Consider the following 26,618-nt stretch of genomic DNA (forward strand, 5'->3'; position numbering starts at 1 on the left):
GAGATGTGGAATGCTGAAAAAACAACAGAGCTCATGACTGAGCTTCGAGAACCCAAACACTTCACACTTAACTTGTTAAACCAAGAACACCACGTTTTAAATTACCTGTAGTGAATTACTTTTTTAAAAAAATTTTACTTATTTATTTGAAAGAGAGAGCATGAGCGAGGGGAGGAGCAGAGGGGGAAGGAGAGTAACAAACAGACTCAGTGCTGAGCAGGGAGCCCGACGCGGGGCTCAATCCCAGGACCCTGAGACCATGACCTGAGCTGAAATCAAGAGATGGCCACTTAACGGACTGCGCCACCCACGCACCCCTGTAGTAAATTACTTTTAAAGAAAATGTTAAGGGCACGTAATTCCCAGATAGTGCCTGTATTACTCAGGAAAATGGCTCCTGTTCAAAACACGTTGTTTGTTTTAATGTTGGGGAAAAGCATTCGTTGTTCACTTTGAGTGGTTTATGCGTAGATTTATTGACTTCCTGTCTCCCCAAATCTAAGCCGAGGATACGGCATCACTTTGGTACCCTGTTTACTCACTGATCTCTTCTCATTTCCCATAACATTATGGCAAACTCCGAGTCTGTCTGAGCTTCTAGGCGGCCTGGTCGTCGAGTTGGTAACCCAAAGGCAAGGTGCTCTGGATACTAGCCTGTACTTTTTGAGTTTTTCAGAAAGAGATGGGTAAGAGATTCGGGGAACGGTGTTCACGGTCGTGGCTACTGTCCTTTGAAATGGCCTACTGTCAGGGCACACGGTCATCCTGCGTCATGAAAGTTGCCCACCCCCCCACAGCTCCAACAGCCCGTCCCAGGACAATGAGGGGTCCAAGTTTCCAAGTTCGAGACCTCTCCTAACTACATTGCCTTCTACAAATTAAAGTCTGCCTCCGGGGACCACTAAGCTATTTTTAGGTCTGATACATAGCACACAGAACACAGGTACATGTCAACAATTACATGATTATTCCGGGCCCACACCCCTTAAGTTTGCCTCATTCGACCTGGAACATTAACAGAGGGAAAACCATGTATTATTTTTAGTCCTTTCCTGAATTCCTCTCATGCTGTTCAACTTTCCATTTTCATTAGGGCCATCAAGAGCTGGCCTTTGTGCTTTACGTGGCAGAACGTGTGCACACTTCGGTGTACTTGCGTCTGGGACTGTTTACTTGAACCCGCTGAGCTCTCACTGAGTGTGGGCGCTCTTAGGAAGGACCTCTGGCCCTGGGATCTCTTACTAGTAGGTTAGAAATGCTCCCATATTGTCCCTTCTCAAATGCTAGAGTCACCTTCTGCATCAGGAGCCCGCCCAGGGATTATTTACGTGCTCTAAGAGGAACAATATTTGCGTATAATTTTATGATTAGCCCAGCGAAGGGTAGTAAGGAGGGCACGTATTGCACGGAGCACTGGGTGTTAGACGCAAACAATGAATCATGGAACATTGCATCAAAAGCTAATGATGTACTGTGTGGTGACTAACATATCATAATAAAAATAAATAAATTAATTAATTAAACGAAATTTTCCAGGAACCAAGAAATGACTTAAAGAGAGAATTGGTTCCCTAACACACACACACACACACACACACACACACACACACACACACACCTACTTCTGTGCATCGCAAAATCAGAGTGAAGAAGGTGGTGATCAGTGCAGGGAATTCTGGACCGTGGAGGCATCGGGCATGGTTGACGTCTGCACCAGATCTCTTACTGATGCCTCCCTCTTGAGTATGAGAACGATGAGAACCTTATTTTCCGTAATAATCCTTATTCTCTTGATTAAATTATTCAGATTTAAAACAGCTAAAAAAGAAAGCATTTCACTTTAAAATATTAAAATTCAATAGAACACTTAAGGGGGAGGTGAATTTTGCATCTGCCAAATGCAAAGAATAAAATTTGCAGGTCGTACTCTCCTTCGCTGTTTTAAATGTTATTTATTTATTTAAAAAAAATCTTTTTGAAGATTTATTTATTTATGTATTTATTTATTTATTTATTGAGAGAGAGTGAGCAAGTGAGCACAAGAATAGGGAGAGGGAGATAATCCCAGGCAGACTGCCCGCTGAGCTCAGAGCCCAATGGGAGGCTCGATCCCAGGACCCTGAGATTGTGACCTTAGCTGAAACGAAGGGTTGGCTGCTTAACTAACTGAGCCAGCCAGGCAACCCCTTCACCATTTTAAATTTTAAACACAAATAAAAACTCCATGTGGTCCCATAGAGTAATAGAGTTGAAGCAACTCCCGTTCAGCTTCTTCGTCTATACAACCACCGTGCTAACCCTTGTTTATTTTTTCTCTCTGTTCAAATGCGGGGACATGTCACGCCCAGGGGCTAGAGGCACTTGAAACAAGCTCAGACACTTACAAGGAAACAAGCACGTGCAGCTGAGTCCCTTTGTGTTGGGAGTCACTGTCCGACTGAGAGTTTTGTAAATTAACTTCTAGATAGAATACAATCTTTATTTAAAACTAAGGAATAAAAGTACAATCATTAGGAGCTTATATGGCTGAAATTCACCCGTGAAGGCAGCCCTCCTTTAGAAGTTAGACCAAGAAAAGATTTTTTAGGGAGAGTATTTTGTCACCAACGGTGCTTGGAATTGCTACCATGTGGTGATAATATTTTAAAAGGCTTTTAGTGGGGCGCCTGGGTGGCACAGCGGTTGAGCGTCTGCCTTCGGCTCAGGGCGTGATCCCGGCGTTATGGGATCTAGCCCCACATCGGGCTCCTCCGCTATGAGCCTGCTTCTTCCTCTCCCACTCCCCCTGCTTGTGTTCCCTCTCTCGCTGGCTGTCTCTCTCTCTGTCGAATAAATAAATAAAATCTTTAAAAAAAAAAAGGCTTTTAGTGGTTTTATTACTGATTTTAAACTCTCTACAGATGGTGTATCACCTTATTGCCTGCAACTAGGGGGTCCCCCCACATGCCGCCCTCGGGGCCACCAGGTCCAGAGGGTCTCTTGCAAACTCCTCACTCAAGCCTGGGAGACCTTGGTGTCTGAGGGTTGCTCCTTCTCTCTTCATTCACTAGCATCATCTGGGAGCAGTCCTTTCAGGGGTACAGACTCAAAGAGGGCGGAGGAAGCCATTCCAAAGAGAAGTGGGGGAGAGCCAGAGAAGGAAGCCCTTGTGAATTCCAAGACTCACCAAGGCATTTCCCATCTCCTCCGAGGGAAGATGACCTCGCCTTTCCCCCTGCCCCGAGGCCCCCACCTGCTCCTCACTTCAGCTCCCTCTGGAGACCGCTCCCCGGCCAGAGGAAGGAAGAGCCACACACTCCTCTTTCTCAGCACGGTTCTGAGCCCCCCAGGCCACCTGAAAAAAAAGAAGTGTGGTGTGTGGCTCTGACCAGGGGTCAGAAGGGAAACCAGCTTCAGCTTCACTTGACTTGAAGGAAGGAAGCAGGAAGCCCTGCTTGGGGCCGGGGGTGAAGCAGTCCTCTGGGGCCGGCTGTGCTATTACCTCCTGACTCCCCCTCTCTAATCAAGACCATGCGGGAATGGCTCCAACGCAGAAAGCAGAGCCTTCCACCTTCCGCTGTCAAGATTAAAGCCCCCATCTCGCACCAGAAATGATCCTTCCGGGGGCGCCTGGGTGGCTCAGTGGTTAAGCGTCTGTCTTCGGCTCAGGGCCTGATGCCTCTCTTCTCTTCTCCTGCCTGTGTTCCCTCTCTCACTGGCTGTCTCTCTCTCTCTCTGTCAAATAAATAAATAAAGAATCTTTAAAAAAAAAAAAAAAAGAAATGATCCTTCCAGTTACTACCAAGTGTTTACACCCTGTCAGGCCATGGGTCAAGCTCCAAGCAAGCCTCCACAGCTCTGAAAGGGAGGAGCCATTGTTGTCCCATTTTACAGACAAGAAACTCCATCTCGTGTGGCATATATATATATATATATATAAATATATAAAATATTACTCAGCCATCAAAAAGGATGAAATCTTGCCATTTATTTCAATGTGGATGGAACTGGAGGGTATTATGCTGAGTAAAATAAGTCGGTCAGGGAAAGACAATTATCAGATGGTTTCACTCCTATGTAGAGTATAAGAAACGGTCACTCATATGTGGAATGTAAGAAACAGCCCAGAGAATCATACTGTAAAGGAGGGGAAACTGAATAGGAAGTCATCAGAGAGGAAGAAAAACCATGAGAGACTCTAAACTCTAGGAAACAAACTGAGGGTTGCTGGAGGGGAGGTGGGTGGGGGATGGGGTAAGTGGGTGATGGGCATTAAGGAGGGCACGTGACGTGATGAGCACCGAGAGTTATACATAACTGTTGAATTATTGAACACTATATTGGAAACTAATGATGTACTGTAAGTTGGCTAATTGAATTTAAATTTAAAAAAAGAGACTGGGTGTTATACGCAAATAATGAATCATGGAACATTACATCAAACACTAAGGCTATACTGTATGGTGACTAACATAACATAATAAAAAATTATTATAAAAAAATAAATTTAAAAAAAGAGAGAGAGAAAAAAAGAAACTCCGTCTCAGAGCTGATTTGGAGAGGATGGAACCCAGAACTGCCTCATGTCCGAGGCCCTGTGTCCTGCCTGGGGTGGGGTGGCTGGGGGCCGACCGCTCCCAGGACCCTAGCGTCTGTGGATCCCAGAGCACCGCCTTCAGACCATGGTAGTTGTGCTGCTGGATGGACAGCCCTGGGGGCCATCTATCGTTCATCAAACCTAGCTCTGCGGCGAGCAAGAGTTTAGAAATGTATAAAGTGAACTTCTGGATAACTTATTAGTGTAATATGTGTGCGATTAGATGCCAGGTATCCTCTCCTTCTTTTCTGCCAGGTCTGCCTGCCCTTCAAAACATCCCTTCCCACGAAAGCATTATGAGCAAGGGTGGATTTAAAGATGATAAAAGCCACGGTGCAGATGTGCTTCGCACACTCTGTGTTACTCAAATCCTCTTTTCATGTGTTTCTTCTTGTAAGCCATACATCTTCATTCATTCAGCAAATATCGATGAAAACCAATGCTCCAGACACTAACCTACCCCCTGGAGATAAGCAGTGACTTAAACAGCTGTCCCGTAGGAGTTTACAATCTAGTTGGGGAAGAGTGCTGGCGAGCCTCCAGGTCCCTCTCCACCTTTCTCTCCCCTGCTCTGTGCGCAGGAGGTCTATCCCACATCCTGCAGCACCTTGTCATCTTGGAGGGCAGTGGGAAGAATGGGAAGGTGGGAGATCCCAGCAGGAGACTGCAGGATGGAAAGAAAGGGGAGCCAGGTATTTGCTCCCTCCCTTCCTTGCCAGGCTGCAGTTTGGACAGCGCTGGGTTCCTCCACCCTCAGGCCAGTACTGGGGAACGCCTATGCCAGACGCAGATCTTGCCAGGCTCTTCTGACACCCCAACATCAAACTTCTTGCCCCTCTGTGCCCTGGGGGACACGACCATGGGCTTCTTGATGTCTGCTCATGTCCTGTTGACTTAACTGCCTACAGCTTTTCAGTTAGCCTTTGACACCATCATTTCTTTTCTGCCAGTAATCCAGACAATAAACAAATAAGTTATATATCAGATGAGCAAAAGTGCTATGTAGCAACATAAAGCAGAAGGGCAATAAAGTGTGTGTGTGTGTGTGTGTGTGTGTGTGTGTGTGTGTGTGTGTGAATCTTAACTACCTGTAGGGGTGGAAATCTTGCTTTAATAGGTGTTGACTGGTCAAGCTCCAGCAGTCCGGATTGACTGCAGGCAGGGATTGGAACCGAGGTAGTTCAAAGTTGTGGCGGGGGCATCAGGAAATGGGAGGACACTGGCTGCCCCGTGAGCTTGTGGGAGCTCAGAGCAACTAAGCAGACAAACAAACTGATAACTTTGGGGGACTTCAACTAAAATCCCTATGTAGAAATTAAATAAATGAGGGGAAAGAGCAAATTAATCCAAATTTATTGTTCCTTGGGCTCAATGAAAGTCATGTTCTGCTAATTTCCTTTTTATACAATTACTGCTCATTTTAATTATTTTTAGTAACTTCCCTTTGAACTCATCACTTCAAAACTCAAAGGTGACTTTCGTTAAATGTGGAATTTTGTTGTGAGGATATGGAATGCAGAACTCCACTAATTTCACTGGTAAACTAAGGGGCAAAATAGGGTAGTATTGAAAAAATCCTACAATGTGTATTTAGCCCATTTGTTCTATATGCAACAGAGACCGTTAATGGAATTGAATCTGCTTTGGATGGATGAGGATGTCTAGATGCTCTGAGTTATTCAGAATGGTGTTTGCATTTTAATACTATGGATAAAGAGGGTGCCTGGGTGGCACAGTCATTAAGCGTCTGCCTTCGGCTCAGGGCGTGATCCCGGCGTTCTGGGATCAAGCCCCACATCAGGCTCCTCCGCTATGAGCCTGCTTCTTCCTCTCCCATTCCCCCTGCTTGTGTTCCCTCTCTCCTTGGCTGTCTCTATCTCTGTCAAATAAATAAATAAAATCTTTAAAAAAAAAAACTATGGATAAAGAAATTTAAGCTACTGGATAGCTCATCAAACCCTCACAGAAACTTGGTTTTTTATGACTTGTGTCTATTTCTGCTCCTGGGAGCCTCACTTTGAGCCATCACTTGTGTTAATAATTATTAATTTGGCCACTTGCTATTTTGCACACCAATTTTTTTCTTCTCAGTCTTTGGTGTGAAAAATTTAGTTTGTGGCCACGACATTAAGAAAGGTAGGGTTTTTTTGTTTTGCTTTGTTTTGTAAGCAGAGGGAAGCATGAAGCTCCCAGGATCCTTTCTTCTCCATCCACCCTTTCATTCCTCCCTTGTTTGAGGTGACTTTGTATTTCCCAACCTCTTCCTGCCTTATCTATCAGGGAGGAAATAACAACCGTTGGGCTATCTGTTGGCCTTAGCCAGCTGGCCACACTCAAAGACACAGGTCGCCTATTTTCACATTCACAGCCCATTCCGTAAAGACTCAGATTCAAACTGTTTTAAAAGGTAGAGAAACGTGCTCCAAAGCTGAGGCTCTAAAGGCCTCCAAAGGGGCAAACCCTTCACATAAGTGTTTGCTCTGGGCAACAAATGACTTCCTGCTTTGCAAACAGAAGTTTCAAAGGGTTGATTTTTGAAATTCCAATGAAACCTACAAGTCACCGTATTTTGACCACTTACAGATCAGAATCAACCAGAATTTCGGGAATATTTGGATTAAAGTTTCTTCAACTACAGAAACATTCAGAAGTTAAAGGAGCATTAGAGAAAAGAAGGAGTTTTCAAATTTTAATGCAGCTTAAGAATCACACAAAACAGGGATGCTTGGGTGACTCAGTCGGTTAAGTGTCTGCCTTTGGTTCAGGTCTCGATCCCAGGTTTCTGGGATCAAGTCCTGCACAGGGTTCCTTGTTCAACGGGGAGCCAGCTTTTCCCTTTGTCTGCCACTCCCCCTGCTTGTGCTCTCTCTCTGACAAATAAATGAATAAAATCTTAAAACAAAACAAAACAAAACCTTTCCTTAAAAGAATCACACAAAACAGATGAACATAGGGGAAGGGAAGGAAAAATAAAATAAGATGAAAACAGAGAGGGAAGCAAACTATTAAAAGACTTAACTATAGGGAAGGAACTGAGGGCCGCCGGAGGGGAGGAGAGTGGAGGGATGGGGTAACGGGGTGATGGGCATGAAGTAGGGCACGTGATGTGATGAGCACTGGGTGTTGTATGCAACTGATGAATCACCGAACTCTACCTCTGAAACTAATAATACACTATATGTTAACTAAATTGGATTTAAATTTTAAAAATTTAAAAAAGAATCACGAATAAATAATTTGGTCTAAGATCTTGGCTATATGATCAGAGATCCTGCTCTGCAGGACCACAAACCAGTAGCACGAACACCACCCGGGGGAATTTGTTAGAAATGCCAATTCTTGAGACCACCCAGACCTCCAGGTTCTAAAATCCTGGGCGGTGGGCCCAGTGATCAGTGTTTAAACAAGCTTTCCAGAGGTGATTCTGAGGTGCACAAAAGTTTAATAACCACGAGATAGAGCATGATTTTTTTTTTTTTTTGAGAAAAATACTGTTGCCTAGTCCCCAGGCCTAGGCCTGTTGAATCAAAAGCTCCATGTATGTTTAGAGAAACGTTGACAGATTGGGGAGTTGCTGGCTTAGTTCACGGAGAATCTCTCCTTTTCTCAAAATGACACAATTACCATCAGCTAAAACCCTTAATCTTTAGGGCTTCTGCCTACATATCCAGCTTCACCTCCCTCTGCCACTTTGTCCTCATCTTCCTCTCTCCCCTGGAATCCCCTCAGTGCCCTGCAAGCTCTGTGTTCTCCAGCCTCTGCCCAGAACTGCCTCCTTCTTCCATTTTCACTTGTCTAACTCCCGTTGGCCTTCAAGGTCCAGGTCAAGGTCATTCCCTGCGAGAGGCTGCCTCTGACTCCCTCTGGTACACCTCTGTCCCTCGCTGCCCTCTGTCAAAGCCCTTACCGCACTGCCCTGGAATGGTCTATTTGTGATCCCCCCTTTCCCCACCCTCACGCCCAAGGCAGGACCCCATCTGTCTACTGTGGAGTGCCCGGCACCAGCCAGTGCTGGGCACAGAGTAGGCGAGCGCTCAATGTTTGTTATGAATGAATCGTCGAGATGGCACAGGATCAGAGGTGCTGGAAGAGGTTAAGAGCATGGGCTCTAGCACGGGAGTACCTGGGTTCAAGTCCAAGTTCTACCCTTTACTAGCTATGTAAATTTGAGCAAATTATTTAATCTCTCTGTTCCTCAGTTGCTGGTGTCGATGATATTTCTGTTGTTATTATTAATCGCTGTCTGTAGGGGAGAACCAACCCCGCCACAGGGTCTAGGCTGAGCCCTTTTTAAGAAATTGTTCATGCACGATGTCATTTAATTTTCACAACAATCTTTAAACCACTTAGCCACCCCCGTCGGAGAGAGGGAGGCTTAGAACAGTCCATCAATTTGCCAAGCCTCGTTTAAAAACTATACAGATTGGAGGGCAAACAAAGTGAAGAATTTGAGCCAGAATCCGAACCCCAATCCCAGGTCCTGTCACTACACTCTTTTGTGCTCTAAGACAAACTGCCAAGACATAAAGACACCAAGAGTTAAACACATGATTCTGTGAGCCATGGTACAAAGCAGTGTAGGATTCTCCTCCAAACCTGTAGCTCAGAGAAGGGTTATAACTTTGCCGGGAAGAAGGTCCCTGCAAAGATGAGCTCAGATGGCCAAACTATTAACCTGCCCAGAGGAATGCAGGGAGGGGCCCCTTACGCCACCAGCGCAAACACTTTTCTAAACACAAGCTGGCAGATATTTCTAAATATTGTGACTTGCGGCACAGCTCGGTGTGCGTCAGACCTGGGAAGCACCATCTCGCATGCTGTTTGAAAAGCCTGTACTCTGCACACTGCCCCCTACCCCGGCCTCATTCCCACCTGCCTGCACACACAGGTGGGAAAAGGTCCGGGTGGAGCCTGGCTATCTGTGTTTTGCCCAGTGCTCTAGTCCGTTTGCGGGCGATGGCTAGTTCTCTTGTGCTCATATTTTCCACACATTATCACAAAAACCCAACATAGAGATTTTAAGGGGATGAGAGTCTGCAAAATAACGCGCAGTCCCCTAGTCTCTCCTGCTGGCCCCGGGGAGGATGCGGAGTTGGGGGAGCCTCAGGCTCTGTCCTCGAAGCGCGGTCCTGCCCGGCACGCTCCCGAGGGACAGAGGTCGGCTGGATTCTGCACCGACCGCGGGTGCAGGCTTCCGCAGTCCTCCTGCAGACAACTGTGCGAATCCTTCTCTGGCTTCAAATGGTCTGAAGGTGCGGTTTACGTAATGCCAGCCTCCCCGTGAAGCGGCGACCTCGACAAACTGTCGGTGCTCTTCTAACACGGCCCCCCCTTCAGGTGCATGAACTTACACTGTCGTTCAGGACACATTCACAAATTCTCCCCGAGGGAAATTTAAATTCAACATGAAGTCCAAGCTGTCACTTAAACAGGGACTGAAAACTCAAATAGGAAGGGTTAAGAATTGTGATTTCGATTTTGGGGGAAAAGTGAAGTATTGTTAGTATCCTAAATGTGCATAGCTTAGCTTTAAAAATTATATTAAAATCAGGGGCGCCTGGGTGACTCTGGGTTGAGCGTCCGACTCTTGATTTCAGCTCGGGTCATGATCTCGGGGTCCTGGGATTGAGACCTGCATCAGGCTCTGTGCTCAAAGGGGAATTTGCTGGTCTCTCTCTGCCCCTCTCCTCCTCTCTCTCTCAAATAAATAAATAAATAAATAAATAAATAAATAAATAAATCTTTTTAAAAATTATATTAAAAGCAAAGCTTCCTAATACATCCATAACAAAACAGTACAGGTGTTATTCAAGCTCAGGGATGAGCTTACCAAAATGTCTGTGAAAGGATACTTTTACATTCCCAATTCTCTATCAAACATGGGTTGAAAACCTGTGCTGGGTACCAAGCCAGGGGCTGGGAATAAAAGGATGAGTAAGACGTCACCCCTGCCTCCTGGGAGAATGTGCAAGTGAACGACTGCTGTGAATACAAATACACAAGACCTCTAACAGAGGCTTGGGGAACTGCTGTGCCAATAGCTAGAAGAGAGGTGAGTTGTGCACACGGATGGGGGGCCCTCAAAAAGAAGTCACTGGGTAGCATTTAAAATGGGCTCTGGAGGGCAAACAGTTTACTTGACGAAGAAAGGAGAAAAGAGGACTCTAGACAGAGAAATGGAGTGCGGCGGGGAGGTGGTGTAGATGGAGAAGAGAAGGGGGTCCAGATCACAGCCATCGGGAAGGTGAGGACACAGCAGAGGGAAAGGACTTACAAAGAAAACGGAGAAGGCTCAGTGAGAGAAGCAGGAGGGAGACTGTGGGGCCCCAGCAGGCAGGGACTAGACTGGGGGAGGCTGTCGTCAAGAACAGGTGCTGTGGGCAATGAAATGCGATAGGTTCAGGGACACAGAGGTCGGAGAGAATCTGGGCAAGAGCATTCACCAGCGTGTACGGGGGAGGGCAGATGAGAAGACAGACCTGGCGGTTTGCAGGGTGAGTGCTTGGTGATGACGTGAAGACGGGCACATCCAAAATTCTTCAAAAATGTATTTGGCAAAAGCAAAGGAAGATGAGAAGCAGTATGGGGTTGGGGAAGATTTGCTGTTCCTGTTGTTTTCAAATGAGAAGGACCTGTGTAGGATTCAAGGATAACGGGAAAGAGTCAATCAGAGAGGACAGTAGTGAGGTCACTGGGGTTGGTGGGGGGATGGAGGGGGCGAGGAGAGCGGAGCTCTGGATGCGGGAAAGGTCATCTCTTGAGACAGGAAAGGGGGAGGAAGAGATGGGTATTGAAGCTGATCCTTTCATGGAGTTGGTGTGAGAAAGCAAGGGAGTTATTTCCTCTGGGAAGGCACGCTATCTCCAGGGAGTGATGCGTGTGGGTGCAAGAATGTACGCATGTGTGGCTATGTGCACTCATGCACTCGGTCATGCTGGTGTTTGGAGATTTGTGGACAGTGGAGACACTGTGAAAACGTCCCTGGAGATACTTAGAGTCTCCAGCTGGGTGAGAGTTCGTGTAACTCTTCTGATCGCCCCAGACGTAGACTCTACAGTTAGCTGGCTTCTTTGCATCCTCACTTATAACACACGAGTGTGTGTCTATATATGTGTGTAAATGTTACATATTCTTGACATTTCTCACAGGCAGAACTTCGGCTTCCCCTTGGTGCCCAGTAGAGCTTAGGTATGTAGCGTAAGGTCAATAAACCACTGGGTTGATTGCTTCTTCAAATCATGGTGTCCCACGTTAGGCAATAAGCGGATCCCAGATGAGAACAGCAACTATCATTCTAGAAGGGTCCTGCTCCGGGGACAGGGAACTAAACCTGGGTCAGCCTTTTTACAGGAAAGCAGAGATGGTAAAGAAAGTAGAAATTTTACCTGGTCTAAACCATGATGGGGTGCATGTTATGATACTGAATGAAAGCTTTTAAAATGACACGCTTTGTGCTTTATTATCTATGTCTTCCTCACCAACACACACACACACTGACACACACATGCACACATGCACGTAAATCTGCAGGTGCACACACGGGCCCCGAAATTTCTCTGCTTCTTAACAGGCTGGAAGCATGATTGTTCTGTGATGTGGGGACACGGGAGGGGTGGACAGGAGAAAGGGTTAAGTCAGGATCTCTAGTAATGCTTCCACTTGTTCTCTGAGGACTAACAAAGAGAGGAAGCAGGGCCTTTGTAGAAGGAAATTCCCAGGCCCCACTTCGGACATTCGGACATTCGCAACCTGCCCTGTGAACTCCTGAGGGGTGTCTGATAATAAACACTTGCAAACAAAACAATCCATAAAGGCGTTTTTCACAACATTCTCGCATTTTCACCAAAGGGCTAGAACACCTTTTCCTGCATCTGCAGACCTGGAGGGGGGGCTGGACATCCACCTACTAGCGGAGTCCCACAATCCCAGCTCAGGGCTGCCCTGTGTCCCCTTGCCCCTCGGGCCTTTGATCTGGCAGGGGCCCCAGCCCCACACAGTGCTGCTGGAATGCAGGTCGCAGACCCTACAAAGAGTGGGTTGAGGCCGCCACATGCTGACCTGAGACCTACCCCTTCATCTCCCACAGTGACCCCCAGATACAACCCTAAGTGTTACAACCTCGAGTACTAATGCAGCGACTTTCCCCAGCGTTAGGGACAGCTTGACAAAGACAGGACAACTCGACTAGAACACCTGCCAATGAAGTAACAGATTAGGCTTCTTTTTCTCTAGCGGCAAAAAAATAATAAGAAAAGATCAAACGAACAAAACCAAAAAAGCAACCCCCAAAACAACAACAACCAAAACCTCCGGAGATTTGATGGTAAGTATTTTGACAGTAATTTCTTGTAAGGTGCTCAAAGCATATTAGGCCCCAAATGCAAAACTTTAGCAGAAGTCTAGTTTGAGTCAGTTTATTTGTAATATTGTACCTTATTCCTTCCCAAAACTAATAGGACATGAGTTTTGTTGCACCCATTTTGTAGATAAATAAATCAAGGAACAGAAACCGGCCTAGGATAATAGCAAAGATCCGGGTGATTCTGATACCTGTTCTCCGTGTGTGTGTGTGTGTGTGTGTGTGTCTATATGAATGTGCATGGATGCTTTTTTACTACAAAATGATTGACAACTCCTTTGTTAATTGTGGTCAAATGCAGGATCTTTGAATAGCATCCCTGTTTCTGAGCTAGACCAGAATCCACTTCACAGCACAGGTGAAGATTAGATCCTTGGCTGCCAATAGAAAGTTGAGCCTTTACTTTTGAAATGCCATCACGGGTCTCTGGGATATTTTTAGATGAAATAATCATACATGTCTACTCATTTGCATCTGCCCAGAGCTGGCGGGCGACCTCCATGTTGACCCCGGCACTCAGGACCATGTAGACTGAGGGAATGACAGGTTCCAGATCTCTCTCTGGGCGGGGTTACCATGAGCCTTCCACTCAGGCCTCCTGCCCTTTGTACTGTAACAATGCACGGAAACACAGCCTTGTTAGAGGAAATTCCCAGGGCCATAGTTTGGACATTAGACAGTTGCTTTGCTATGCTGGCCAGGCTGATGTTCGTCTAAAAATAAACACACTGGTCTGCATGGGTTGCTATGATTTTGCCATGCACAGTTGATTATATTTCAAAGGGATTTTTTAACATTGTTTTTAAGAAAGCAAGCCTAGGTAAACCTGGAGAATTATATATATTATAGTTGGCTTTGACAAAATGGAGCATTTGCTGTTACCCATTTCTGTGGAAAGGACCACCGCTCTTTTGCTCTGGGATTCTAAAACAAGACTGAAGAGAGCATGGCACACTGATTCGCTCCCCGAGTGACTGCAGAAGATGTGAGGCTTCAAGCACACATGATCAGCCAGTTCTTCTGAGGCCACGAAGGCTAAAGTATTAGCAAAGAAGCCTGGGACAGCCCAGCAATAGATGACGCACCTAGGACCCACCTGAGCTAAATTCTCTCTACTCTAAGTCCCCAGCTCCTTAACCGGCAGAGAGGCTGTAATCAACGGGGCTCATTTAGCAGAAAAGGAAATATGGGTGGGAATGATGGCTGAAGACCTCAGCTCAGAGCAGGGAGACAGCCCCAGCCCGCTCTCCTCTCTCCACAAGAGCCATGTTTCCCACTCCTGGTCCCCACGATTTAGAGGACAGTAGCACCATTTATTTTGTGCTGTTAAAAATTAGATTTCTGAATAGCTAAGGATACATATTCATAGAGTGGTGCTTCTGTTTTACGGATAGAGCAGAGATCAGAGACAAAGCTCGGAGTCTTGCTATTACTTGCCTAAACCTAGTTTGGTAGAAAATGTACCAAAATGTGGCAATTTTCCATCAAATAAGAATGTGTTTGTAGCACAAGAACGAACCCACAATCTAGTTAAAGAGTAACCCAAGAAGAGTGGTTTGGGGTGAACTTTTCCCACCTCATTGTTCTCATTTCTTTTTTGCTTTTCCTGGAAGTCCACTGTAGCTCTATTGTTGTGGCAAAGACCCTATTTAGAAATGATCGCTGCAGATATGTTGGGCGACTTAGTAAAAATGCAACTATGATCACTCTACAGCCTGATTTTTTTTTTTTTTTTTTTTTTTTTTGCAAACCCCCTTTGGTGGTTTGGGTTGGGAAACTGACATCACAAGACTCCTGGTAGCTTTGAGCGGGAAGGACCTAGAGGTCATCACCCGGACTCCACCCAGCGCGGGCATCCCTTCGGGAACAGCAGGGCCGTGGGCTAACAGGGGGCTGGCGCACCGCCTGGGACAGGGCGTTCACCACGCCGCAAGGCAGCTCACCCGGTTTTAGACAGTCCTGATGGTGGGTAAATCCTTCCACACATTGAACTAAAACCTGTTACCCTATAATTTCCACTCATCATGGGGCGATCTTTAAATATTTGAAGGCAATCTCCACGTGCTATGAGACCAACTTTTTACTTTGAATATCTCCTGGTTCCTTCAACAAGTCTGCAAATGACAATTTTCCCATTTTCACCACATTGGCCAGCCTCCTCTTTTAAGATCTGATGTATGTCTTGAGGCAACACATGAGTACTGAAGCTAATTAATCTCTACGACCTTGTGTACTAAAGATTATCTGCATTTCCAGAAATGAAACTAAGACTTGGCAAGACACAGCTACTTACAAAAGGAATTGGCAGAAGGGAGGTTCAAAACCAGGTCTCCCTCTTTCTAGCCCACCACATGCCTCTGATTAACAAAGAAATGTTGACCAGGTACAGCCAAGGTTGATCTCAGGTACATTGTGAAATTGGTGGGAGGTCGTTAGAAACCCATATGCAGGTTGACCTTCTTGTTGGTACAACTTGCGCTTACTAACAGAGATTAATGTTAACCTGAAAGGTTAGGAAATGATCCGCAGAGAACACTTTGGCTGCTGAAAGGCAACTATAGCCAAGGCAGGTATGCAGGAAGTATGGAGGCAAAGAGATGGATAAGTAACAGGAAGCAAGAAGGAATCCAGGAGGTCCAGGGGGCATTTCCTTTGGAAGCTCCAGATGATGAGAGAGCAAGACAAGAGGGCTTGAAGATGGAAAGAGTCATTACCTGGAATTGCCCAAGCAGTTTGTTTCAGACTAAGCTGGTGGTTGTGACTGGAGAACAAAGAGAAGACGCTGGTTTCCTTCCAGACTTTCCAGGTGTCCCATGGGAGCACCAAGCATGGGGACAATGTATACCATGCCCTGCCCAACATTTGGTTCTAGGTGACATCTGGTTAAGACACAAATCTTTAGGTGGAAAGAAAAGGGAAATCTTTGTAACTCTGCTGGAGTGAGGGTCAGGGACTGGCTATATGTCTTGAAGCTTTTAAATTTGTCCCGTACTACTTGGAAGAGCTACATTCTTCCCTTCTTCTGGCTGCTTTCCAAAGACAGAGGTTGCCTGAGGATGACACAGGCTCCTTCCTTAGCTGCCCTACTTCAACCGGCTCTATACCCAACAGCTAATGGCAAGTGGGTCTCTTCAAGCTGCAGGGCACTGCTCCCTAGGCACTCCTGCCACACTGCGCTTGCTGGCTGAGCATGGCAGAGTAACTCGATAACTCCCTTCGGATCTCTTCTTCGCCAGCTTGACTCAGAGTACTACAGAGCATTGCCTTTCAATCATCGTGCAGCATAAGAGAAGGTGAGTGCAGAGACTCCCTGGACATCATCATCTCTATGGGCTCACGAAGGCAGAAGCTTCTCTTCCTTATAACTCTGTATCTGGCTCACCATTAGAGAAAAATCAAAGTTCAGAGACTGGATGTGGCCCCACCCTCATTCACACGGCAAGTGAGTTCCGGGTACAGGACTAAATCAGGGCCCCGAAGCACAATCCAGCTTTCTTTCTGCTAAATCACACTACCTTCTAGTGCCCAATGCCTTCACCTGGATGTGCCAATATTTATTAGAGATCAGACTTCAGTTTTCCTTAATGCCTTTTAAGGAGAAGGGGGATAGAGGATGATAACGAATGTGTTCTCTGTAAGGGGAGCTGCCTGGAGGCGGGACTCACGTATATGTCATTTGCCATCATACCTCAACCACATAGCACAATGTCTGGTATGAGTCAGGTGCTCAGTACCTAGTTGCTGAAAAATTTGTAAGTCTCTGACTTAGAGACTCTGACAGGAGGGGCACTGGTAGAGAAATACCTAATGGGAGAGGCTATCCATAGAGACATAAAGAAATAGATTCTTGGGGTGCCTGGTGGTTCAATCGGTTAAGCGTCCAACTCTTGATTTTGGCTTAGGTCATGATCTCAGGGTCATGAGATCGAGCCCTGCATTGGGATCCATGCTGAGCATGGAGCCTACTTAAGATTCTCTATCTCCCTCTCCCTCTGCCCCTTCCACCCCCACGCACATGTACTCTCTCTCCCTCTACCAAAAAAAAAAAATTCTGAAAGGTATCGCACATAGTGGGTATTCAAAATACTTGGTGAAAAAAATTCAACAAAGTCTCATAAAAGACAGCATGGGAAAATATTATGGGGATTGGCAATCTCCTTGGAAAACTTCAAACTATAGATCACAGTCTGGTAATTAATGTGGGCTCTTCAGTCAAAATATCCATTCTTGGGTTCCTTCATTTCTTCATGAATTTAATAAACACGGACTGAGCACATGTTCTGCACCTGGCATTGCTTCAAGAGCTCTAGATTCAGAAATAAAAGCCCAGTCACCCTCACAGATGAAAATAAGCATAGCAGTCATACTACAATGTGCTAAGGGCCATGACAGAAGCATTTCACCCAGTGTCAGAAAGCACAGACTTGAGAGATACTTGGTCTGAGGCGGACTGGATGAGGGGATGGAAGGGTGACTAATCAGGCCGCAATGGAAGTTGGGTAGAGAAGATGAATGGCGGCCTCCTGAACAGGGAGAACAGCACACAGAGATGTAGTAGGCATCAGAGCTCTCACATCTTGGGGAAACAGAAGGTGCTCCGTATAGCCAGAAAGACAGGGTGGTGAGAGGTAAGGCTGGATGGGATAAAAAGGAATAAATTTAGAAGATCTTGCCTGCCTTCCTTAAGTTGGGGCTTCTCAAACTTTAACGTGCATGTGACTCCCCCAAGGACCTGGTTAAAATATAGATTCACTAAGTCTGGGGAGGGAATGGAGAATTTGCATCTCTAATAAGCTTCCAAGTGATGTGTGATGCAGCTGGTCCCAGAACAGACTACCCTTTAAGTAGCAAGGAGGTAAGCAATGGGGTGCAGAGGAAATATTTCACTGAGGAGAGTGACATTATCAGAATTGCATTTTCCCAAGAACCCTATAGTAGAATATGGAGGATGGAATGGAGAGAGACTGTGGTAAGGTAGAATTCATAAGTGGCAAGAAATGACGAGCATCTGAACTAAATAAGCTTGGGGAAAATAGCCAATGTTCAATAAATGGCTGTAAATTCACTGATATTCTGTGAAGTCACCATAAAATATTTCTCCCAGAGGAAGGGCTCGTTGTGAAGACAAAAACGAAACAATACAGATATAAAAGGCAAAAAACTTTATATCGGAAACCGGGGATGTACTGTATGGTGACTAACATAATATAATAAAAAATCATTAAAAAAAAAAGGCAAAAAAATAATCCAGAGAAATATGTCCTGTTATCTGAATAAAGCTTGACCCCTCTCCAGGTCTTGGTTGATGCCTTATCTTGGTTCTCAATAGCGACCAACGAAACCCACCAGCTAAGGGGTGAGCACCATCCCGGCAGCCAGTTATCACAACAGAATAAATAAAATCAGCCTCTCAGCCATCACTCAATAGACATTGTCACTACTCGCATCTAATTTCAGGAAACCGCAGAGAGAGCAATTGTTTCATATTTTCAAACATGGAAAATTAATATGGAAGTCCACCAGATCCTGAACAGAATGCTTGCTCGTTTCCGTATAACTTATAGGTACTCTAAATTAGAAACACCTATTTCTATTTCTGTGAGAAATCCTCTGTGAACTCTGGTACATTTTTAACTGGAAAAAAAAAAAAACCTAAAAAATAAATTAAAAAAAAAAAAAGCCCACCTCAGAAAGAAATTTTAAAAAAATCATGATAGGGGTCTATGTTTTGGGGAAAAAAAAAAAAAGGCAGGAGGTAAGCTTTTTCCCCTTATGCAGAAGCCAAAAAAAAAATGCAACTTCTAATGAGATTTGCCCTCCCAAGAAAATAAGAATCGGCTTCATGTTTTATGTACCATGCTAGGTAGCATTCTTTATCCGAAGACATGCAAATTCAAAAACCCCGAATGCCACCTCCCTGCTCACAGTTTTTTCTCACAGTCCAAGTAATCAGTAAATCTCAACAAGACACACATGTTGAAAACCCGGCACCAACTAGAGAAGCCGTATGGACACACACATCTACTTCAGAGCCGCTTGATTCACGTCAAGACAGGAGAAAATAATTCAGGGACCTACCTTTCTCTTCTGTGATTTGCAGCCTCCTAAAATTTGACCCTGACTGAAGATCTTCCCAAGAACCTCTTAGGTGAGGGGAAACTCAAGGGCTTCCCATTCAATCACACAACCACAGGAGGGTGGGGTTTCACGAGACCAGACTTCAGAGAACCTCAGGGCTCACGCAGACCTCAGGGAGCAGAGGTGAACTGCCTTCTGTTCTCTGCCGCAGGAAAAAGCTGGAAGACACATTGTGGCTGGAGGTGGGGGCGGAGGCTGGGGGAGGGGAAGTAATATGGGAACCGTAATAAATAAGAGATCCTCTCCACATGATTTCCTGTATTTGGTGCCTGTTGCCTTTCTCCAGGCTCCCTAGAGGAAATAAGAAATTTAAACTTGTCCTTTGGCCACTGGAAAGAGGAGAAGAAACATGCTAAGACCCATGAAAATGTGAACGAGCCAAGCAGCAGTCAGGGAGCTGATGGGCCAGCTTGCTTTACCTTTCACCAAGTGTTTTCTTCCTGAAATTTCTCCAAGTGTTTAACTCTGCAGAAGTTGAGAATGCCCTCGTCCTCTCCCACTGGGCTGAAGCATTTTCTGGCCACAGTCCAGTTGTGTTACAGAGCCACTGAAGAGACGCAGGTCAGGGCAGGACTGAAGAGTCTGTTTGCCATCATAGGGAAAGACGCTCTCCTTTCTGTCTTTGGAAATGCTGGCAACATTCTGTGTCTCACCCTGGGACAACCGCTAACGTCCTCCGGCTATTTTGCCTTGGAGTTTAAAGAATTATCTGAAGGCTTCCATCCATAGATTGCTAGAAGCAGAACCCCCTCCATAATTTGCAGGACTCTGCAAAAAAAAAAAAAAAAAGTAAAAAATGTAAATGCAGGGCCACTCATCCACAAATTAAGGATTTCAAGATGGTGACAGCAGAACATTAAACCAAAACATTAAACATTAAACCCTTTCAATACAGTCTCTATGCAACTGCGAAGCTTTTGCACACCGTGAAGCTATAGGAAGAAGATTGGAACTATGGGCGCGTGGTTTTAACCAGCTGAGTTATCAAGAGGCTGGGACTGTCGGGGCGCCTGGGTGGCACAGCGGTTAAGCGTCTGTCTTCGGCTCAGGGCATGATCCCAGTGTTATGGGATGGAGCCCCACACCAGGCTCTTCCGCTGGGAGCCTGCTTCTTCCTCTCCCACTCCCCCTGCTTGTGTTCCCTCTCTCGCTGGCTGTCTCTATCTCTATCGAATAAATAAATAAAATTAAAAAAAAAAAAAGAGGCGAGACTGTCGACCTTTTGTCTGGAGAGGTGACAGTCAGGCCTCAAACTCAGTGTACCCAGAAGTTGGTGCAAGGGGGGCAGAAAATGCTGGGTTGGGGGTGTGAGCAGGCACGGACCACAGACCTATCACACCAGTGGTCTTCTTGCAGACCTTCGGCTCACCTCCAAACTGTTCTCCTCCCCGCAATCAGAATAATTGCTTTTAAATGCAAATCCTCCTGATATGATTCACACGCTTCAACTCGCTCTGTGGCCTAGGACCCAAGGCCAAACACTTCTGCGTGGCTTCCAGCCCCTTCAGCACCGGGTGCTGGCCAACCTCTCCCACCTCATCTCCAAGCCCACCACCCTTTCCCCCTTCTCATTCCCTCCTCCCCCACTTTTCCCCTCTACTGGGCGTCCTTCTTTGAAGCATGCCCTCCCCCAACGCCCAACCTTCAAATCTCACTTCCCTCAGTTAACATTTTTTCCTGATTCTCGGGCCCCCTTGCTTTTCTTCCTCAGCAAACCATGCTTCTCGCAAGGTGATGAAGACCCACCCGATGTCCCCGGCCTGCAGCTGAGCTGTCAACTCTGCAAAGTCCTGGACTGTGTCTGTTTCATCCCGGACCCAGGGCCCAGGAGGATGGGCTTTGTGGAAGTTCAGTGATAGCAGGAGACAGCTATCCCCCTTTAGGCAAAGGGAAAAACACAGGACTCAGAGGAAAACATAAGATTGTCATGAAGGTTTTACAGGTTGCACCCTGGCAGAGTGGAGCGGTTTCCCAGGAGCTATTGCAGGGCTCTTGTTCGATATTGATTAAAGTGCCAGTTTGTGCGGAGGAAATGACCTCTATTCCGAAAAACGAAGCTTTAGACAGGCCAGCCAGGAGGAGCAAAGTTAGTAAGGATGAAAGAAAATGGGAAGATGCGGGAGGTGAGGAGAGAGAGGGAGAGAAGGGGATGGGGGTAGGAGAAGGGAGAGGAAAGGGGGCACAGGAAGGGAATGTGGGAACAAGAAAGGGAGGCGGGTAAGGACGGGTGAGGGGACGAAAAGCACGGGGGTCCAACAGAGGCCGGAAAACAGTGGGGTGGAGACGACAGCAGGAAAATGACAGGGTAGGCCAGCATTTCATCCAGAAGCCGGGCACCCCAGGCAGGCTCCACGCTCCCTTCCCCACGCCCGCGCCGTGCCTTTCTTAGCTCCCTAATAAATCAAACTGTGTTTTCTAAAACTCAAAAGGCATAAGGGGGCCACAGTGCTGAGCTTGCCACACAAATCGAGTTCTGAGGTTTGTTTGGATTTAGAAACATTTTTTGTCACGGTTTTCAGCACTTCTGCGTCAATGTTACCCCTAGAATTGCTGCACATGTATTCCGGTGGCCTCCCGTGGTTCTTCTGAGCCAACAAGTCACTTCGTGCATGTGTAAGGGCTGCATTTGTCTGGGAAGCCCCTGTTGATGTTGTCTGATTAGAGTACAAACTACGGTAAGAGATCCATAATCTACCATCTATAAAAACACCCCTAAATATGCGGGATTCTGAATATCTAGTTTGGGGCAATTAATTGTAATTTAATATACACATCTATCTTTAATAAAGGAAAGATTTATCAGACCAATAGTTTGAATTTTCTTCATAGCACCTCAATTTAGTTTCTTCTTAATGAGTATTACTTCATTAAAAACAGAATTGTCAGGACACCTGGGTGGCTCAGTCAGGTAAGCATCCAACTCTTGGTTTCTGCTCAGCTCATGATCTCAGGGTCCTGGGATGGTCTGCTTCGCTCTCTGCCCCTCCCCCTGCTTGTGCTCCCTCTCCCGCTCTCTCTCATAAATAAATACAATCTTTCTTTAAAAATGGCATTGCTATCCTTGGCTCGAGGTCAGATTTGCTCACTTCTTCCACGTGAAATGAAACCTGTCTCCTCAGGGGTCCCTCCAGGGGGCGGTATATTCCAGGGTCCTGCACGTTGACTGACAGCTCGGCGTCCTCTACTGTGCTTGCTCTTCCATATGAGAGACCCATATGAATATAACTAAAAATGTTCCCCGAACGACTGGCTTTAAAAATGTATGTATCTTGGGAAGAAAATCTTTGGGAAGAATTTTGGGAAGAAATTATTCTATTTGGATGACGTAAAGCAGACCTTGTTTTAAAAATTAAACATAAGCATTCTGCATCTGACTAAAAATCCTGTTTGATTTGGTTAGTTGGTTTGGTTGGCGGCATTTTAGCAACAAACCAATGGGAGTAGAGAATACACCGAGGAATTTTTTTTCTAGTTATAGAGATAGAGGAGAAAACTATGGCTTTGTGGAAATGCCCTGAATTTCTCTACCCTCTGACTTTCCTGTGAGTTAAGGGATGGTCCTTGTTTCAGACTCACTCCCAGTCTTCCTACTCAACATCTCAGATGGGTAAGTGAATAAATAAACAGAGACCAGGTCTCTTTAAAGATGTGACCAAGGAGAATCACCTGGTGGCCCAGGAGACTACTGTGATGAGGTCCCAGCCCCTGGCGATGCGGGTCTTCCTGGCTCTCCGCACCCTGGCTAGTTTCCCCTGAGGCATTTCTGTGACCCAGCAGCAGGCACAGCTGGGGTTTGGGTTAAAGGCCTCCTCCGTTCTCAAGAGCTTCTGCATCCAGATCCTTTTCTTCTCTCTCTGGGTGTCCTCCTGGGCACCATGCCTACTCCCCAGGCACAAATCCTCCCCCTTCTGTTATCCCTTCAATCCTGCCATGCTCATTCATCACTCCTAGTTCTCCCACTGTTCTTTGAAGGCTGGCACTTGGCTCACAGTCTTCACTCAGCAATCCCTCTCTGTAATTTCTGCATGCCCACATTCAAGACCCCCGCCTCTCATTTCCTGGGAGCACCTCCAGGTCAATGACATTCACCGCCCTTTAGCAAACTCCCGTGTGTTTCCACAAGGGCAGCCACCCTGTGCTGCCTACATCTGAAACTTCTCTGATTTCATAACAGATGATTCTAATTTTGAATTTGGGGGGGGCACCATTTTACCTCCTCTTCCTCGCTTCCATTGGGTGCCTGCCTCAGTTCTTCCACACCCCCTTTCTTAGCCTCCACCTACTTGAAGTTACTCTCACTTTCCTATCAAACTTAGATGCCATGGATAGCTTTTTTTTTTTGAGGGGAGTGGCAGAGGGAGAAGGAGAGAGAGAGAATCTTAAGCAGGCTCCATGCCCAGCGCAGAGCTCAATGCCGGGCTCAATCTCATGATCCTGACATCATCCTGAGTCTAAATCAAGAGTTAAGTGCTTAACTGACTGAGCCACCCAGATGCCCCCTTTTTTAAAATTTTATTTTACTTTTTTTTTTTTTTTTTGAAAGGGAGAATGAGAGAGAGAGGAAATAGAAAGCTACTCAAATACTTTCTTTGCCAACTTTCCATCATATTTTTCTTTCGTGACATTCTGCCATGTACTGGCAACTTCCTCTCCTGGGGAACTGACCTGTCCATCTTCTCTGCTCTCTCTGTGACTGATCCAGAAGGCCACAGAAGGTCACTGAAGAGGCATTCCCACTGCAGGCTGCAGCTGGATCCGCAGAGCTGCTTGGGAAGGATTTGCAGGGCTCAGCCTACTTGTGCTCTTGAGGTCTGCCCCCTTCATATCCTCTTCCAGCACGTCTTGCTTTGTAGTTACTCCTTGATCCTTGTGCCTGAAAATATGTCCATATTTCTTACCCCACAAACACTTCAGTAACAAACCTTTCCTTAGATCTGCCTACTCTTGAATTACCATCCTATCTTTTCCCTTCCATTTTCACCCAAACTCATGAAAAAAGCAATCGATACTCACCCAGCCTCTTCTTCCTCTCTGTGAAGCTCTACAAGCCATCTCTCTCTCGAAATCACCCTCTTTAAATTTAGTCACCATATCTTTAGGCTAACGAGGCTTTTTCTCAGGTCCCATCTTTTTCATCTTGAAACCTCTAACATGTGGATGAATTCTTTCTTGAAACTCCTCTCTCTTCTTCCCTTGCCTCTGTACCACCTGGAGGCTCTATCCTCAGATCTCCCTTGTCCTCCCTCCTGGTCTGGCTTTTCCTCATCCCTCTTTTAGTAAGGACCTTTCCCCCAAGTACTTCACACCCTTTGTCCTGTCCGTACCACCATTCTTCCAGATCTTTAGGTTCAAATCTGGGGTGGGATAATTAACTTTCCTTCTACCTTCTTTTTCTTAACTCCCATCCTTTTCCGGAACCCAAGTCAGTTTCCATAACCTGCTGATTATTACTTTGACACATCTTTCCTATATGTCTCTTTCTTTGCATGCCCACCACCATCACTCCATGCTTGCATTTATCTTTTCCAGCCTGAACAACTGAAAAATTACCCTCAGTCTTTCCTTCCCTGGACTCCTTCCTCCCAGCTATTGGCACTCTGCTGTTAGGTTCAATCCCTTAAAGCAATGATTTTGATATTCCGTTCTTCCCATGACACCTGTGCTGTGCGCAGCATACGCACGCTGCCTACCAAGAGGCTTTACTCTGTAGATTGCCATTCCGAACCCTCCCAGTCTATGCCCGTTCTGCCTTTCCAATGTAACTCCTGCTTTTCTGTACTTAAGTGTCGTCTCCAGATCCCAGTGAATCTCCCTCTCTCCCTCCTTCCTCAACCCTTGTCTTTTCCTTTCTGCAGAGAGCTGGGCTTCCAGCTCAAGTTATCCATTAGTCTCAAACAGGTCCACATGCCCAGCATGATGTCCAGCCCCTTCCCAAATCTTTCTCTGATAAATGAGGCCAGAAGTAATCCCTCCCATCACGAAAGTCCTGGAACCCATATAGTCTGTGTCACTGTAATAGCTCTTCCTTGTCTTATATATTATCTATTTATGATTTCATAACGCAGCTGTTCAAATAATAGAAATAATAACACCAAAACCTCGTTGAGCACTTACTATATGCCAAGTGAACATATTAACATATTGACAGATTAACCCACTTCATTCTCCCAAGAAACAGTTCTGTGGGATGATTTCAGCCTTTTCTATATGAGATACTAAAAGAATGGCTGGACTTTCCTTCCCATGTTATGTGGGAAATCCACCAAAGTCCAGCCTACTCCTTTGGGATAGTCAAGGAAGATGTGCAGGAGGGAGAGTTGATTTCTTCTGAGCCATGCTTGCTGGACGCTGGGCTGGAACCAACACCAAATGGTTTACTGCCAAGATATTGCTCTTGGTTCCTACCTTTGAACTCAACATCCTTCATTTCCCCAAAACCCCATTAGCGTAAGGCTTTGGAATGGACAGATTTTTTTTGGAGGTCTGAGAAAAGGGAGAAGGTAATTACATCAAAGCCCAGAAAACAACTTATAGGGAATTTTTCTAGCCAATGTTCTCCTGAAGCCTCTATCTACTTCATGTGCTCGGATACTTCTTCCATTCCAGAGCCTCCCGACAGCTCCCTCTTCTCTTGCCCCTGGGTCCCCTCCTCTCACTGCTGTGCAAATTTCTCATTCTTCTCACTCATGTTGCAGAGCAGTTTATCTCTCTTCTTAGTTTTGCACTCACTCATCCAAATGCCCAAGAGGGTTCCGCTTTCACCTCCAAACTGACCTAAGGGAGGTATCTTCTAAGATAGTGTCCATCTTGGGGTGCCTGAGGGCTGCAGTCAGTTAAACATCTTACTCTTGGTTTTGACCCAGATCGTGATCTCAGGGTCCTGAGATGGAGACCCATGTCAGGCTCCTCACTCAGTCCCTCACCCTTTGTCCCTCCCCCACTTCAAATAAATAAATAAATAAATCTTTAAAAAATAAAATAAATAGCATCCATCTTTATGCTACTCCCTTAGAAGGCTATAGTACTTTTATCGATTTAGATAGCAACATTTTCTTTTTTTCCTCACCTGTGTCTAACTTATCTTCCTGGTATATGCATAGCTTATCTTTTATACTATATTGTAAGAATCTTGATTATATCTTTTACCAGCTTTATATCTCTCTTTGTGCCACATACTTATTGAAGAAATAAATAAGACAGAGAATGATAGAAGGCATAAGGACGGAGGGACTTTGAGGTTGGATAAAGAAACGGAAGGATTGATTTCTATCAATGATTAGAAACACTTAAAGGCCTCTTTTTCATGGGTGCAGATGATCCAAAGCAGGGAAATAGAATAGTCCACAGAAGCGAAATTCAGCAAGGTCTTGAAAGTTCCTTGTGATTTCCAGAATGCACTGCCTCTTTACTTGGCGTAGATTACAAAATGTATTCTCTAAATACTGAATGTCTTAGGAAATGACATAAGGTATTCTCCTTCAACATCCCCCCCTTTTTTTCTTGGAATGAGAAATGTAGGAAAAATAAGCTGCCACCAAGGTCCCC

At 45.7% G+C, this 26,618-nt stretch overlaps 1 protein-coding gene across 3 annotated transcripts in view; it reads right to left on the bottom strand.

Moving 5' to 3' along the window:
• Positions 1-19,566, bottom strand: part of ADGRF5 (adhesion G protein-coupled receptor F5) — a 101,260-nt gene extending 81,694 nt beyond the window's left edge. For 2 of the 3 annotated variants that reach the window (XM_048219550.2, XM_057304045.1), the window contains exon 1: positions 19,014-19,566. The gene's annotated coding sequence lies outside the window, so the exon portion shown is untranslated. The remainder of the gene's footprint in view (positions 1-19,013) is intronic. The other variant, XM_026507301.4, reaches the window with a different exon arrangement.
• Positions 19,567-26,618: the final 7,052 nt, after the last annotated feature.

The sequence above is a fragment of the Ursus arctos genome, unplaced genomic scaffold (genome assembly GCF_023065955.2).
Source record: "Ursus arctos isolate Adak ecotype North America unplaced genomic scaffold, UrsArc2.0 scaffold_29, whole genome shotgun sequence".
In the NCBI taxonomy this organism is placed as follows: domain Eukaryota; kingdom Metazoa; phylum Chordata; class Mammalia; order Carnivora; family Ursidae; genus Ursus; species Ursus arctos.